The sequence below is a fragment of the Hippoglossus hippoglossus genome, chromosome 13, assembly GCF_009819705.1.
Source record: "Hippoglossus hippoglossus isolate fHipHip1 chromosome 13, fHipHip1.pri, whole genome shotgun sequence".
Lineage (NCBI taxonomy): Eukaryota > Metazoa > Chordata > Actinopteri > Pleuronectiformes > Pleuronectidae > Hippoglossus > Hippoglossus hippoglossus.
In genome coordinates this window covers 25833155-25849609 of record NC_047163.1, presented here as the reverse complement: position 1 = coordinate 25849609, position 16455 = coordinate 25833155, and the positions used below count along the sequence as shown (strand labels likewise).

Here is a 16455-nt window from a genome sequence, read left to right as displayed (position 1 = left end):
TTTATGAAGAAGTCTGACTCAGACAGGAAAACTGATTTATGGCTTAAAATGTAGAAAGTAAATTCCTCTCCAGGTTGTTCAAACCCTGAGATACCAAGAAACCCAGTGCTGACAGCAGCCCTAATAAGAAGCTCAATAATTAAAATAACAAATAAAAGGATGGCTTGGATCAATATATTCATGCAGTTGATTGTTCATGTCGGCTCAGCATTCATTACTAAAAACAACAAATCCTCCCTCTTAAACAATCTTAGAGGGCACTTGTCCTCATCCTCAGATAACCCTCATGACAGCTGTAGGCCTTTGTTGACAAAGTAGCAATAAAAAAATCATTGGTAACCTTGTACAACAGTCACGGTTGGTTTAGGCACATAAGTAATTGGTTAGATTCAGGAGAAGATTGTGGTTTGGCTTAAAATAACGACCTCCTTAAGTTAAGAGGGCCTTTGTCGTCATGGTTACAGGAAAAAAACATATGCTGATGGTTATGGAAAAGTTTATGAATAAATAAAACAGTCCTGACTGAAAGGTTTCACATGGAAGCGAACGGCAGCCTCGTGAGTGACAGTACTAAGTTTTGTTGACCCATCCATCCACTTCCGTCCTCTTCGTCTTAACACGGACTTGGGACTCTGTCGTCTTTGCTCAGGTCTTATGCCACTGCAGGTCACAATGCGTTGCCTGGCAATAGAACATGAATTATAATAAGCTGCTTGAAGAAAAGATGACATATGGGCTTTCTTCTCCAGTCTCAGTAAAACATGCAACAAGCACCAGGCCAGGAGACAGCTACATTAAAGTGAATACATTCTTCTCTATAAATATCCTCTGTGCTGTGGTGACACTGCATCAAAACAGGAACAAATAGTAGAATGCATATACCTCCACCAAGGCCCAACAGTTCCTTAAATTCAATAAAGCTACACCAAATCACACACACTCAAGGAAAATCAGTTCCCTGAATTTTAATTTTTTATCAGGATCCATGAATTATTCTCAGAGCAATCAACTAAAATGTCAAGAAACGCTCACAATGTTCAAGAAAGTGATGAAAAACATTCCTGGATCCGCCCTGTGAACCAAATCTGCACCAAAATTGAATGGGTTCTTTCCTGACCTACGCCTCATCCTTCCTCCAAGTTTTATAGTAATCCATCATGTAGGTTTTGCGTAATCCAGCTAACTAACAAACCAACCAACAAACACAAAATTACCTTCTTAGCAAAGGTAATACATGTACACAGAATATAAAAATTGCTTTCAGGCCATTAGTTTTTTCTAGGAACAATTTAAAGACGGACAATACTGAAGGGCACACCTTTGTCTTCCCCTGAGAACCGACACTTCCTGATCACCAAAAAAATCTGTTGATGTCAGTCAGCCAACGTCCCTGCAACAAACCGCCATGTCCTAACACTGCCACCACATATGTTTGAGACAACAGACATATTTATCATTGCTGTGATGAAAGTAGCCTCTTTCTGTAAGCTAGCTGTGATGATGATGTGTGTTTCTCTACAGGTGTCAAAATGGTAAACGTGATGATGATGATGATGATGGTGTGTGTGTGTGTGTGTGTGTGTGTGTGTGTGTGTGATTACCATTCATTGTATGGTGCTGAATCAGAGAATGTACAAACTAAGCTTTTTTCCTGTCAGCCCCCAAATCTGTTTCCTGCCATGACTCCTTATCTTCTCTCTCTCTTACAAACCTGAATATTTCTCATTGCGTCGTATATATTTCTTAGGTGTTGTCAGGAACTCATGTAAAGTGACTTTCGCAAAAGTGAATGTCTTGCCACTGTCAGCCTTTGAGATGTTTGTACCCATGGGAAGAGTCTGTGGTGCATAGTTTTGGATACGAAGGAAGATTTTTTTATATTTCAGCTCCACCATGGGATTCATCGAGTAAAAAGCTATAATTCTTACATACATTTTTGCTTGTGAAGTCTTAAAGCTGAATGGCCGCCTCTTTGCTGAACACTCATGGAAATGCATCAGCAAATTAACTTTTTCACCTCTTCTGAAAAATGTTTGAATGTACCACTCTTCAACATGCTTGACCATCTCCCCCGTCGCTGCCGTGCACTTGAATTGATTGCAGCCCACTCGTGCGTTTCTGTCCGACTCTCCTCTCCCATCCCTTTTCTCTGCTTTAGGCTGATCTGTGCCTCCGCAGTGCCAACACTCAACTGACTGAAGCTTCACCTCTTCCTCTCAGCACCTCTCATATAACCTGTGACAGCCTATGAACACTCTGCCTGGGGTAACCTCCCTCTCTAATGAAGGGCGCTCTATAACACGGTGCTGTAGCGCAGCAGATGGGATTTCTAATCAATCCAGTTCATTTTCGCTGTTATCGAGGAGCGAGATGCAACATCTGGCCCATTGGTGATCGTTCTGCACAGCTGCTGAACACATACGCAGCATGTTGATCTGCTGAGTCGGTGCTCAGAATCAATGGGGGAATAATCTGATTGCTGTTTTGATGTTGCTGCAGATGAGACTGGAACTGATTAGGCGATTACTAACTGATTAGCTTGTTAGCATGTTAGGACATACACACGTACAACGCACAAGGTAACCCTACACCTGCTACGTGCATTTTATACAGTGATTTCCACATGTCTGCAGGACACTGGGACACATGAATACATATGAAGACATAATGTCACACGCTTGCGCTCTTAATCTTTAACGTGTCAGTTGTATTATCACCTGGATTTTAGAGACTTTTCTCCCAGTCTGGTTACATTTCATTAGCCAGCTGCCATGTGTAATGTTATGTACATTCACGAGCACACACACTAATCCCTCTGATATTTACACATGAAGACTATCCCTTCTCATGCTCTGTCGCTTCTTCCCTCTCTTTTTGCTGTTCAGTATTTCAAAGACTGCAAGCGCCCATATGGGATCTGAGTGCCTAGTGGGTGACTTCCTCTCTCAGGCTTCAAAAGACGGAGAAGGCGTGGAGCTTTTGCCGAAGAAGAGGCTGCTTCTGTCCAGCTGGGTGTCAGTTGGTGTTCCCTCGCAGGGATAGAGGGAGGGAGAGAATTAAGTAGCCACAAATATCAGGACTACTTTTGAAACCAGAGGAGGTGAAGACAGAATAGAATTGGAAGAATTCAGATAGAATTGTTGGGCTTTAAAGACAAAACTAAAAGTACAGTTTATGTTTCTATAGCAGCCTGTGAGGAGCTACCAGGTAAAAAGTAAATTTACAAATTGTGAAACTATAGACTTTATATAAAGATGTTTTCTGTCATTTTAAGTAATTTTTACAACACTAATAACTGTTAATTGTTCTAGTAATTTTGGTTTTAATTAGTTAAATGATGCTATTTAAATGGGCTGAAACATCATGATTGACAGCTGAGACTGACTCATGATTGGTCGGTTGAGGGTCTCAATACCGTGGCTCCACTCCACAACATTTTGGCCTTATTTCTGTACAATGGGAGGAAGTGGAGGCTCGTCACCCATCTTTATATATGCCTTCAACATAAACAGATATTCTGTCAAAGGTATAAGTAGTATGAGAAGGTTTTATGGATATTTCGATTTTTTTATGTTTTAGTCACCATGAAAACATCGTGGTGAAAATAGAAAAAAAACATTTAATAGGGATTTTTTTAAGCATACAAAGAGTCAGTACTTGATACTAAGAGTATATATTGTATTGTTGGTTCAATATCACTTTAAACAAAGCAACATAAAATCAATGAGCCCTTGACAAAGTTGTGGAAATGTTGCACAATCATACAAAAACAGTCACAATTGTAGCCAGCAGTGGCCGCAGATTGAGTTCAGACTGATAACAGTGCTGCATGAGAAAACACAGCCACTTTATTCATTTCAATAAATGTTGATATTCATTTTCCTGTTGGCACAGCAGAGAATATGTTGCACAGGTCTCTGGCAAAATATCACTGTTGAGCCTGGCCAAATTTTCCCTCCAGTCCAGTGCATCGAGAATTGGAAAAGTGCTGTGTTGGCCAAATGTTTACCTCCTAATGTGAATGTGGTAATTTGCTGTCATCGCCTATGTGCCACTGTTAACTTTCCAGAGTTGTGAAATCCTTCTATTATAAAACTGCTGCAGTGTGGCTATAGACTTTATGAGCCCTATCTTACACCCAGTGCAAAGCAGCGCCGTCCTTTTTAAGGGATCGAGAGATGGCACTCTGATTGGATTAATACGTGTTAAGGTTAAGGTTTATTTTACTTTGTTTGTACCCGTAGGTAGATTTGTTTTGCAGCAATAAAAAGAGAAGGCATCCATCCAAAACAGTACAAAATTATAACACAAGACAAGACCCCTTGGGGCTGTAAACCTACGACCAGAGGGTAGAAGCTGAAATTCGAAGCTGGATGCGAGTCATCATTGGTAATGGAGCTGGCTATCCTCTGTAACTGTCTGGTGTACAGGGACTCTAGGCTCATCTCAGGCTCACCAATCAGCCGACTGGACCATTTCAGTATCTGACTCAGTCTGTTTCTGTCTTACCAAACCATGACACCAAAGAAAATGATAAAACAGACTTAATAAAAGCATGATAAAATACTGTCAGCATGGTTTTGTCAATATTAATATAAGACATTTTCCTTAAACAGTACAAACACTGGTGACCCTTTTTGCATAAAGCTTCACTGTTTGCTTCAAAGTTCAGTTTGGAGTCAACAATAGTCCCAAGGTATTTATACGATTCCACACATTCTAGATGTGTTATGTCCAGAACACACCCATGATTAATCATGAGACCAAGTAGAGCCCCATTGAATCACGTGCCTGGCCCATCAAACTTTATTCTACCATTAAATTAGCAAAATTAAAATTCAGAAAAACTCAGAACTACAAATAACACAAAGATTCACCCAGTATGCACAAGCTCAAAGCTAAACGCATCTGAATTATGCCACAGGCCTCTGTGAGTATGTGCACAGGGTATATGGTTGTGTGTGTGTTTGTATGAGATAGAGTGAGTCAGTGATTCCACAAGGATATACCCCTTGTAATAACACCCACCCACTAACAGGCATGCATACATGAATGCACAGAAATCAATCCAGCAACATTAATTGTCAACTTCAAACACTTCAAAGCCAAAGTTAAAGTTTAGGGGAGCTGCTCTGGCTCGCATTGCTTATGAAACCAAAGCAAAAAGTTCTGTATTCCCAAACCTTTCTACTTTCCCGTGTCTGTGCCTGATGCAAATTGACAGATGGAAGGAATAAATGAAATAAATAACCACATAAACAAAGTAGAGGGAGGACGTGAAACAACCAGAGGACAAAGAAAGTGAAAGCGAGAGTGAAGGAGGTAGAGAACGGAAACATCACACATCAAAGATCCCTCCTCATCTCTTGGGGAACTCGACAGCGAGAAGAAAACTAAATTGCAATCTGCCCCACCTCTATCTCACTCTCGTTTTCTTGCTCCAGTTTATTTAGTCGCATTTCTTCTTGCCTGTCTCTCCGTTAAAACATGACTGTGGGAGTTGTTGCCTGAGGTCCTTTGGAGTTGAAAGTCTATAAGAGATCTGTCACCCAACCCAACCCTCTGACTTCAAACAAGAGATGGAAGAACAAGATAGAGGAGGTAGAAGAATGAAGAGACGAGGTGATCTGAGATCGGAAGGTGGCGGGGGCAGGGAGATGACAGCGGGGAAAAGAGGAAGGGTGGAGATTAAAGAAAGCATGGGAGGAAAAATAAAAAGGGAAAAAATAAATGACATCAGGAAAGATTTGAAGAAGATGAAGGAAAAGTGAGGAAGACGTACAGCTTCATAAGCTAATGCCAGCATTTCTGGAAACAAAATCAATGACAGACAGCAGTAAGTCAGGGGTGGGGCCCATGAAGCAATTCATAAATATGTAAAAGCTAAGAAATGCTAAAAAATGATTTTCTGTGGTACAAGAAAATGTCATTAATTAGTAGACTAACATGTCTCTTTGGGTGCTCCCTTTTCGCTGTATGCCTGACAGGTCATGGGCAGGGTGAATGAAATGCAAAAACTGTTATTTGTCATTGCTGACAAACATCATGGTGATATGGATTGTCACTCTTTCGAAGAAAAGTGGACAAATTATTATTTTTGTGTTGAAGCCAAACAAAAGGCAGAAAACCCAGTTTGCCTTGTTTGTGAGGGACGATGGTCGCAGTGATGAAAAAAGCCAATTTCGAGCATCATTACAGCTGGAAGCTAAACTGGATGAGCTGCAAGGACAAACACTCTTGGATGAGGTTAATGGTCTTCTGTGGAGTCTGTGAGCCCGACAAGCGGCTTTCACAAGAACACATCCTCACAGAGACACTGTTATACAGGCACATTTTGTCATTAGCAAGTTAATAGCTAAGAAGCTATAACCTCATTCAGCAGAATTAGTGAAGGGGCTTTGTTTCTGCTGCTGAGCTGATAGACAAAGTTAAAATCCGGATTATGTACAAACAAAGTGCATTTTCCTTCTCTGAAAGATCAAAAGCCTGCTATGACATCTGAGTATGCTGGTGAGTTTGCAAAACTCCCTCAGGCATTTGGTGAGAAGTTTCAGGAAATGAAAAGTAAACAAAAGGAACTGAACAAATTTGTTAAGTCGTTTAATGTGGAGCCAGCTGATGTGCCTGAGACAACCTCCAACAAGAAATCATTGAGCTGCAAATCAACAATGAACTCAAAGCTGAGTGAAACCTCCCTCTGCCCGAGTTCTATAAAATACACGTCCTGAGGATTTTCACACTCTTAACAGACATGAGCTGAAGTTTGGGACAAACTATTGCTGTGAGCCGTCTCCAAGTTCTAGTCAGTGATGAAAAATGTGCGATTTTCCTAAAGAATTTGGTGACTTTTGGGGTGAAAGTCACTTATATCAGTGAATGTGGCTCCTGCACTGAATGTATTCACTGTGTGGGGGAGGACAGAGTCGTGGAAGAGTTCCCCGTGGTTTGTCTGGGTCATTTTTTATTATTACAGTTTAACAAAAGCTGACTAATCTTTTTAAAGAGTTAACAAAATTCGGATGTGTTTTTGATGTGTCTGGAGTTTTTTAAATTAGAGGTAGATTTGGATGCGTATTGATGTGTTAATAACTGATTAATACAATAGTTACAATATTATGTCCCCAATATTCAAATTGGTCCTAGCTTCATATTTAGAGTTCTGATATGAGAGTGGTATGGATCTCATCTCACTGTGAGGGGCACAAATAAAGTGTAACTCATATTGCTGCCAGAAAAGCTTTTCATTGTCATGTCTCATTTTCAAGTATCACTTGATAAGTAGTGAACTAGCCGTTCAAGGTGTGACAAGTCTTGGATGTCAGAACAGGTCATTTGTCATCGCCGTAAAAACTACCCATATGACCTGTGGTGGCTGGTGCCATTTTCTCAGTGTGGTCTGCTGGAGCAGTAGCCTGAGGGTGGCTGGCACCAACACACTCTACAAACTAATTCAGAAGGTCATCTAGGTCCTGGGGTGGAGCTGGATCCTCTACATGAAGTCACAGAGAGGAGGATTCTGTCAAAACTCCTTTTCATCATGGACAACGTCTCCAACCCTCTACCCGCTGTTCAGTCAACCAAAGGATCACGTCCAGCCACAGGCTCAGAATGACTTATTGTCCACAGAACGCCACAGAAGCTCCTTCCTGTGGACATCCAGTTATACCATTCCTCCACTTTCTGCACATCTCCATCAGTCCTCTGCTTTTCACATCACACTTCTCATTTACTTTGCACCCTATGATTCCCTCTTGACCTCTTCCCCAAAACAACATCATGATACATCCACCTTTATGAGAGGGAATGGTCAAGACAACGGGACACTCAGAAACACATAAACATATGCCGCTTCAATCTTTTGAATAAATGACCCTTAAGGCCCCAGTATGCTTCAGACTTAGTGCTTTTAAGATCATCGAACAGTGTCTGGAACCCACTATGCCGAAGTCAAAATTGGAGGGTCTGCACCCGACTTTTTTTTAAACCAGAAATCCAACACAAAGTGATCAACCAAGTGCAACATCATGAATTCCAATAAGATTTTCATGTATAAGTGCCATTTGAAAAAAATATCCACAATTTCGAGAATAAAGTTGTAATATTACGAGAATAAAGTTATGGTTGTATGAGAAAAAAGAATAAAACATTTTTTACGAAATAAGCAGGAGGGAGAACCCATGCTCGCCGGAGTTTCCCTCCCTCAGGATCCAAAATCTTGAAGCGACCTCATTGTGAAACTATGAAACATATTGGACTATCATACAGATGTAACCAATTATACCACACAAAAGAGGCAATTTCCTTCAGGTCAGTGTGGTTCTTTTCTCAGAATAGACAAAGTTTCTGAAACAATCTCTGATAATTAATTATAACCTAACAAGATGTTCCACATTCTTCTTCAGTCTGATCTTCTGATATTCCACTTGTAAAATGACTTGTAGTTTAAAATGTCAACTTTATTCTCGTAATATTTTGACTTTATTCTCCAAATCTCAATTTTTTCCCCTTTATCATGCCCCTAATACAAAACATGTAAAAAACTGGTTTATTTCAAGAGCCCTGGCTTTTTTTCTATGGAAAAGTTTGTATCTACATCACAACCTAGCAGACAGGATAACTGTGAACTTGTATGTCTTACTGCTGAATGCCAATTTGCATTGTTCATCACTGTACACCCTTGGAAACCAATCAAACATTATATTTATATCCTGGCTAAAGTGATCATACACTAACCTCTTTGCTAACCTCAGATTAGTGGCTAAATGTAAAGTATCTAAAATCATCAGTTGTAAATTGAAGTAACATTAAATCCATCATGAGAAGCACTGCTTTAGGTATACAACACAATCTTCACAAAGATGGAATTTGTTACAGGGTTACCTATTGCATTAGATTGTACAGGTGTCTCTAAGGCTTCTAGTGTGGACATGGGGAACAGGACTGAGGAGAGGGAGGGAGGGGTGGGGGACAGACGAAGTGAAGGAGGTGGAGGTAGGGAGTTAAGGGGGTAGGGCCAGCTGCCTGGAGGAAGGATCCACAACAGAGATTGATGAGCACTGAAAACAAGGTGACTTTAAGGAGGGGTGGGTGGGGAGGAGGAGCCAGGGAGGGAATGAGAAAGTTACTGTGGAAACAAAGTGAAAGCAGAGGTGTAAGATGAAGGTAGTGGATCGGGTGGGGGAGGGAGGGTTGGACGGTAGGGTACCAAATGAGCCAGTAAATTATCACATTTTAACAAAAGAGCTCTAGCAGGAAATTACTGTAACTTTAAGTTTCATGTCAAATTTAATAAGTGGTTAGCAGCATCACCTCCGAGAGCTGTATGGGCTAATGTGAGTTTTCTTCAGGGGCTCTAGTTTCATTAACTCTGCAAAATACATGAATAGGGTTAGGGTCCTTGACTGAGGGACCAATCTTGGAGTCAGTCTGAGGGACCAATCATCTTTGGAGACAAAACCATTGAGATGTTCATGTGTCACATGTGAACTCTTGCAAAAAAAAAACCGAATCTTTGTTAGCATTGGCTAATGAAGGACCCAATTCCGACCTGGTATTAATGTGGCTACATGGTTTTCGCTGCAGTGGACCTAAATGCACCCTAGGCCACATATGAAGGCCCTTCTACTCAGCTGACATCCACTGACCCGCTACAGTTTCACAATGAATCAAACGTATATTTAAGCTTCTCATTGCACGTACGTCAACTTTTATCAACACTGACCAACGTTTGATATTTTTTTTAAACTCGCTCGAACTGACACAGACAAACACACACACACACACACACACACACACACTGTCATCAGACGTATCTGCAGAAAAACGCAATTTGGTCTTCAGGAATACAAATGGCAGACGTGAAAATTTGCATATAGAGCTGGGGAGTGACATCTGATCACAGGAGACACATTCAGGACATAGTTTAATACCAGGTCTGAACAGGACCAATGAACAGTGCCATGCCGTACAGTTCCATATTGTGAGAAAACTTGACCAAAAATATGCATAAATGAACTAATTCACAGTCATTTTGAGGCCTTTAATTGGAGTTCTATTTGTCTCTGCTTCACTTCATATTGTGTTTCCACAATTTGTATAAACATCACACATTTTGTCAAATTGTTGTCTCTAAAGCTCAGTGATTGTTCGTATCATTAAAGCACAGGCTCTCATGCAGACCCATTTTCGTCAGTCTTTTTCTCTGTTTACTGACACATAATTGCCATAAATCATCATCAGCTCTGTGTCAACATGGAAGCATTACCATGTCAATTGTTGTAAGCATTCGAAATAGGGTGTCTGAGAGCCTATAATGGCAAAAATAGAAGAAACAATTACCAGAGGATGATAAAGGAAGAGTAGTTGCTGGTGTTTGTGTGTATGTGTCTGTCAGTACAGGTTGTCCTGAGTGCATGTCTATGTGTGTGTGTGTGTGAATGGGAAAAGTACTTGAAGGTTACTATGAATTACCGGCTGGCAAAAGTGACTAATTAGAATGGCAATTATATAGCCGCTCCCAGCAGAGTCTGGGAGTCAACAGCCAAATGACCTCTTCAAACGTTCATAATGGGCTACACACACACACACACACACACACACACACACACACACACACACACACACACACACACACACACACACAGTTTTTAAGCTGCACAGCTATTCTAGAGAGACTGATCACATTGACTTTCCTTCCCTGTTGGGTTCTTAGAGAGCAACAGAGTGGTTAGAGTGGAGAAAAGTACTGTGACATATTACAAATTTGGGGATTCATTGGTCTGGTCTACATACACATACAGCACCATGTAAACAGTATGCAATGTCCTGGGTTTGAACTGGTTGACACCACTCATCATGAGTAAGTAATTTCCATGTTATTGCTCCTCAGAAGCCTCATTTTCAGCAGATGAACCATACGTGTAAACATGAATCCACGTAGCCTGATGGCTGACTTTTAGTGGAATGTTTTGGTGACCTCCCTTAGTGCCTCAATGGATAGCTGACCTATGGGAATAAAGTAAAAACAGAGCTCATGCTGGACTGACAGCAGCTCATAGTGCACGTCTTCTTCATTGAAGAACCAGCTGACCATCAGGCCTGTTGTCCAGCCATGTGATTGGTTGGTAAATTCACACCTGCTGGATTGAGATTTTATCAGTCATCAAGTCTGTTTTCATGGTAAGTTTGCCCTTGCAGAAGCTGTGCAGGATTGATACTGTAAAATGTTTTTAATTTGAGTTGATGGAGAAAAAAAGATTTGTATGTACCGTGGGAAATCAGAGCATTTTGGTACACAATCATAATGCAGCGATCGAGTTGTTGAAAGAGCATTTTGTTACCGTAGCTTACATTGATAAATTCAAATGATTGGGTTCCTGCCTGTTGCCAGGTTTTGAGCTTCATTACTGCATAACTGCGTGTCTATCAGGTCACAATGTTCATCGTGCTGTGAGTTCTCTGAGAACACCAGCATATACACAACTCTGACAGAAAAGCTTATCTTGTCCTTCTTATTTTATATTTTACACAATGACACAGTTTTTACTCAATTAAAATGGGCTTTTACAAATAGAGTCGGGCCCAAAACTCTGATAGCAGCCTCTCCGATTTTTGGATCCCTGCATATGTGAATCCTAACTCAGGTTAATTTAGCTGCAAGTGTCTAGTGTGCTGTTGGCTTTATCACTTTCAAGTGGCCATTCATGAAGATTATGGGATTGAGGGATGGGGACCCCCTGACCTTTGGGCCGTATATGGCATGCACTGTAAAAAAAAAAGCCTTTTTAAAAATACATTTGAACTGAAATTGTTGGGAAAAGTATCATTATTTTACATTTTTTTTTGTCAAATTACGATAAATAATAAAACAGAATTGCAAGAAAAAATTATTAATTTATATGCCAATCATAAGTACCTGTAAATGATATAGACAGAAATCTAATTGTGTTTTTTACATGTGGTAAAGATTTTTTCTATGTGTAATTGTACACATACTGTATTTGTGGTACACACTAACATACTACTAACTGTTATTTTATGTGTTTTTTAACGTTACACTATTCAACCGTATTATAATGGTAAAATCTCACAGACTTGACCCTTTTTTAACCTGATTTTTTTTTCTTCAGCTATACAAAATAACATAATAGACCAGCATGTTTTTCAGGGTTGTATTTCTTTCTGTATTCCTGTCAGACAGATAGATTTTTAAGTGTCAGTTCGTGTCGAAGAACCATCGCGGAGTAAATTACTGATATAGCAAAAGACATTGAAAAAAAACACTAAAGGACACTTGAGGAAATTTCTCGATTGTCTCTTACCTGTTATAAAACAAGCAAACACTCCAGTCATTTTTGTGTGTGGGATCGCAGCCCAGTTTGATACAAGAGAGGAATTACTGAAATTGCACAACTTCCATAGCACAGAGGTGAGGATTTGATGGAGCTACTTGTTTTGGGGTAAACCAACTGTGAATATCATCATCATCATCATCATCATCATCATCATCATCATCATCATCATCATCATCATCATTTCCCTTGCTTCCACTCTTTATGTCACATCAGCTAATTGTCTCCAAGTTCTAGTCAGTGTTGAAAAATTAGCGAGTTCACATCATCCTCATCATCATAAAAAATAATCAGCTCCAGCCATCACATTAGAGAGGTTACAGTGTGATATATGTGTATTTATTATGGCCAAAAAGGATGCAGTAAAAACTAAAATGGCTCTTGAGAGAAAAAATTATTCCCGACTTTAAGTGCGTGTCTAGGGCTCAGAAGAAGTGTTATAAAAAGCAGTCAATTATCTATCAGAAGTGCTCCTAAATGGCATTTCCCCTTGGAAAATAGATTCAGTAGAAGTGTTCTGTGTCTGCATTAAGTTAAATTGACAGCTATAACGCCTCTCGCTCTCACGGCTGAACATCTTACACAACTGCTTTCCACCTCATTGTGGCCACTTTGACTTTCAGAGTACATCACTGCTTTACAGTGCCAGAACAAAATAAATACAGAAGAAAATCCCTGCTATGATTTAAAATTGATTTGTGCTCTTTGTTGTGCTGAACCAAATTTATGTGCAAGACAGATGAGGACATGACTTTGTTCACTGCTGGATATGAGAAATAGTGAACAGGGAGCATCTTAAGCAGAAAACACTGAAATATAAAATAGGGTATTGTATTATATAACTTTGTTTTTTGTCCAAGACACTAAACTAACAGCAGACATACATTCAGTTTGTTAGTATTAGTGTAATATTGTTAGTTTTAGGAATTATTTTACCCACATAATATTTTATATTCATTCTCAGGGTCCCCAAACTATTTTCTTTGAATTTGTTAGCAAATAGACATTATTCAGGTGAAATAAATTAACTTCAACGCAGTTGGATACTCAGCTGAGCATCAGATCTCTTCAGCTGCACCACAAAATCTGTAGCTTCAGCTGAGAGTTATCACTGCCTGCATCAGTATCTAGTGTTTGTGCACTGATACATATATTTTGAAACAGGCTGTAAACACACAATGTCCTGGGCTTGCAGTATTTTTATATTTGAAATGTGGAGGTAGATGATATGGACTGAATGATATAGTATGTGGCTGATAAAAACAAAATGAAATAGGGTGTCTGTCCTCATAGTCTCTCCCTCTCTCTTACAATCTTCTCCTTTTATTCTCCACTCCGGACTGATAAAATATAAAAATGCAAATAAGCTGCAACATTTACTCCAAATTCGATTCAGCCAGACATTCTGTGATCTGAGTGTCACAGAAATTGGTTTGGAGCAGGGCCAGATAGAAGTGCACTAAAGTCTAACACTGTCACAACGGCACTTTGTGTAGAGAGTGTGTGGAGGTTTTACTGGGGCCTTGAAGGTCGAGAGCCTGGGGGGAGTATACAGATTAATCACACCTTTAGGCTACATTTAGAGCAAAATCTCTCAGCATATTATATTATGGTATGAAATTCCCCAGCATATTATATTACCTTAGCTGTCCTGTATAAATCAATATGAACTAACTGCCTTGGTTAGGCTTTATTCAGCTTTTTTACTTATTGGCATGGACATGAAGGTACACTAAATAATAAGAAGTACTTTTGATTGCTGTAGCAGACATCCCCTGTTTGAGTAAACTACTGCAGTGCCTGTTTAAAATGCAGCGTAGAGGCTAATTGGTTGGACTGTGTTGATCAAGTCTGAGCTTGCAGAATCACCTGTTACATAAACACACAAAATGTATGGAGGTACGAAGCTCCCCCTGGAGCTGGCGAGGGAAAATAAAAAAGATTCATTTGTAAATATGTAGGCTCTTGATTAAAAAATCTGTGTGCATGTTTTATAAACTGTGTTTTACAGTCTGTCCCCTGGATCCAATGTGCACAAATGACTTGGTTAGTGAGTGTGAAGCAAAGTAAATACAATGTTAGGCAGTAAAAACTGTAAACATCCAATGCAGTACAAAATACAACATGCACTGGAGTTCCAACTTTCTTGTTGGATGCTGTTGATGTGCTCTGTTACACATGACATTGCACTTCGTCCTGGGAGAGGGATCCTTCACATGTGACTCTCCTTTTCCCCCTGTTAAGATTTTTCTTTTTCAGTTTCTCCTTAAGAACAGAGGATGTTGCACCTTGTACAGATTGTTAAGCCCAATGAGGTAAACTGTGCTTTGTGAAAATGGCCTATACGAATAAAATTAGATTTGTGGATTAGAGCGGTCAGAGGAGAATGGGGAGATTAGCTGGCGTTGACAGAAAGACGGTCGTTTAGGTAAACATCTTGACTATCAGCTATCTTTACAAAAGTGACGTGCGCAACAAGTGAGTACAAAGCAGCAGAGGACCACGTCCACTGTCAACCAAGAACATAAATCTGAGCTGCCTTGGGCACAGACTGAAACTGGACAGTTGAAGTCTGGTCTGAAGAGGCTGCAGATGGCAGAGGACGTTTCCAACCCGACTTGTGTCAATAATCCAGGCTGCTGCTGCTGCTACTGGTGGTGTAATGGTGTTGGTGGGGAATATTAACTTGGCACAATTTGAGCCCATTAATTCCCACCAGTTATGATTTGAATGCCACAGCCCGAGTATTGTTGCTGCCCATGTGTATCCATATATGGACACAATTTGCACTCTTCTGTAACATCCAGCATTATAATGCAAAACGTCACAAAGCAAAAGTGACATGACTAGTTTAATGAACATGACAATGAGTTCAGTCAAATTCAGGCCTCCGCAGCAATAGAACTTTATGATGCAGTAAAACAGGAGGTCTGCACATGCAGCAATGTGCAGCTGACAAATGTGAATAAATTATTCAATAAAATCATGTCGACATTGAGCAGAAACTCAAAGGAACGTTCCACAACAACTTGTGGAGTCAATACAACAAAGAATTGAGTCTGTTTTTAAAGACAAAGAACGACCTATACCTATAACCTGTATTAGTACAGTGGAGTAGTCTCCACTTGAGTAGCCTCAAGTATTGACTGTCTTCTTGTGCATATCCAGTGCTTTTACTTTAAAACAGGTACAGTTCCGTTTCTGACATATTCAGTAGTTATAGACATTTATACGGTGGTGAAAGATCATTTTCACCATCTTGCTGTGAACCGCGCACAGAAGAAAATAGGCGATGCCCCTGTGCTCTAGAAAAGCAGCAAAATGTTCTGCAACGCACACAAACAGCCAGTCACACATCCAGTGCAGCCCGGGCATCAGGCACATGCACAGTTCCCACTTTCTCTTGGCTCCACCAGCTCCTTCTCTCTTTTAATCCAATCCCAGCGTGACACACTCACATTGAGCCAATCACCTGTAAGCTTTTAAAGTTTAAAGTTTTCTCTCGCTTCTCTGTCTCATTCAGCTGTCAGTTTAGGACAGAGGTTAGTGAGTGACACACCTCAACCCCTGCCCCACCTCATCTCTGGGTACCCAGTCATCTGCCTTCAAACATCCAATCAGAAGCCCTTCATGAGACGTCCCAATTTCTTGCTCCATTAATCATCACCACCACCAATGTCCAGGCTCTTAGGAGAAGTGTCCTGCAAAACACCTAACTCATGGACTGCTTCCATGATGTTCTACTTCCTGCTGGGATTAAAGCACCAAAGTCCATTTCTTGGTCCACAACAAATTTAATTTCATTCTGCGTTTACAAAAAAAGGATCTCCTGATTGAAATGTAATTAAAGATTTGCCAACACTTCCATGTGGATCATTTCAGAACCATGTCAGATGGAAATGTGCACTGTTAAAAAATAAAAGTCTAATCTTTGACTGATGAGCTGAGATTGATTGAACAACCTTGATAAGTTCCAAAGGAAAGTTTGTGTTGTGTTGTGAGTTCGATGCTGAACACTGGCTGAAGGCAGTAACAAGTGCAGGAATCATAGTATATAAGGTAGAAGTCTTCCTTGTTGGGCCTGAAGTCCTCATTAATGCATGCA

General features: G+C 40.2%; 1 protein-coding gene across 1 annotated transcript in view; it reads right to left on the bottom strand.

The window, feature by feature from the left end:
- LOC117772727 (calsyntenin-2-like) overlaps positions 1–16455 on the bottom strand; it is a 257015-nt gene that overhangs the window by 29216 nt on the left and 211344 nt on the right. The gene's annotated exons all lie outside the window — the stretch shown is intronic.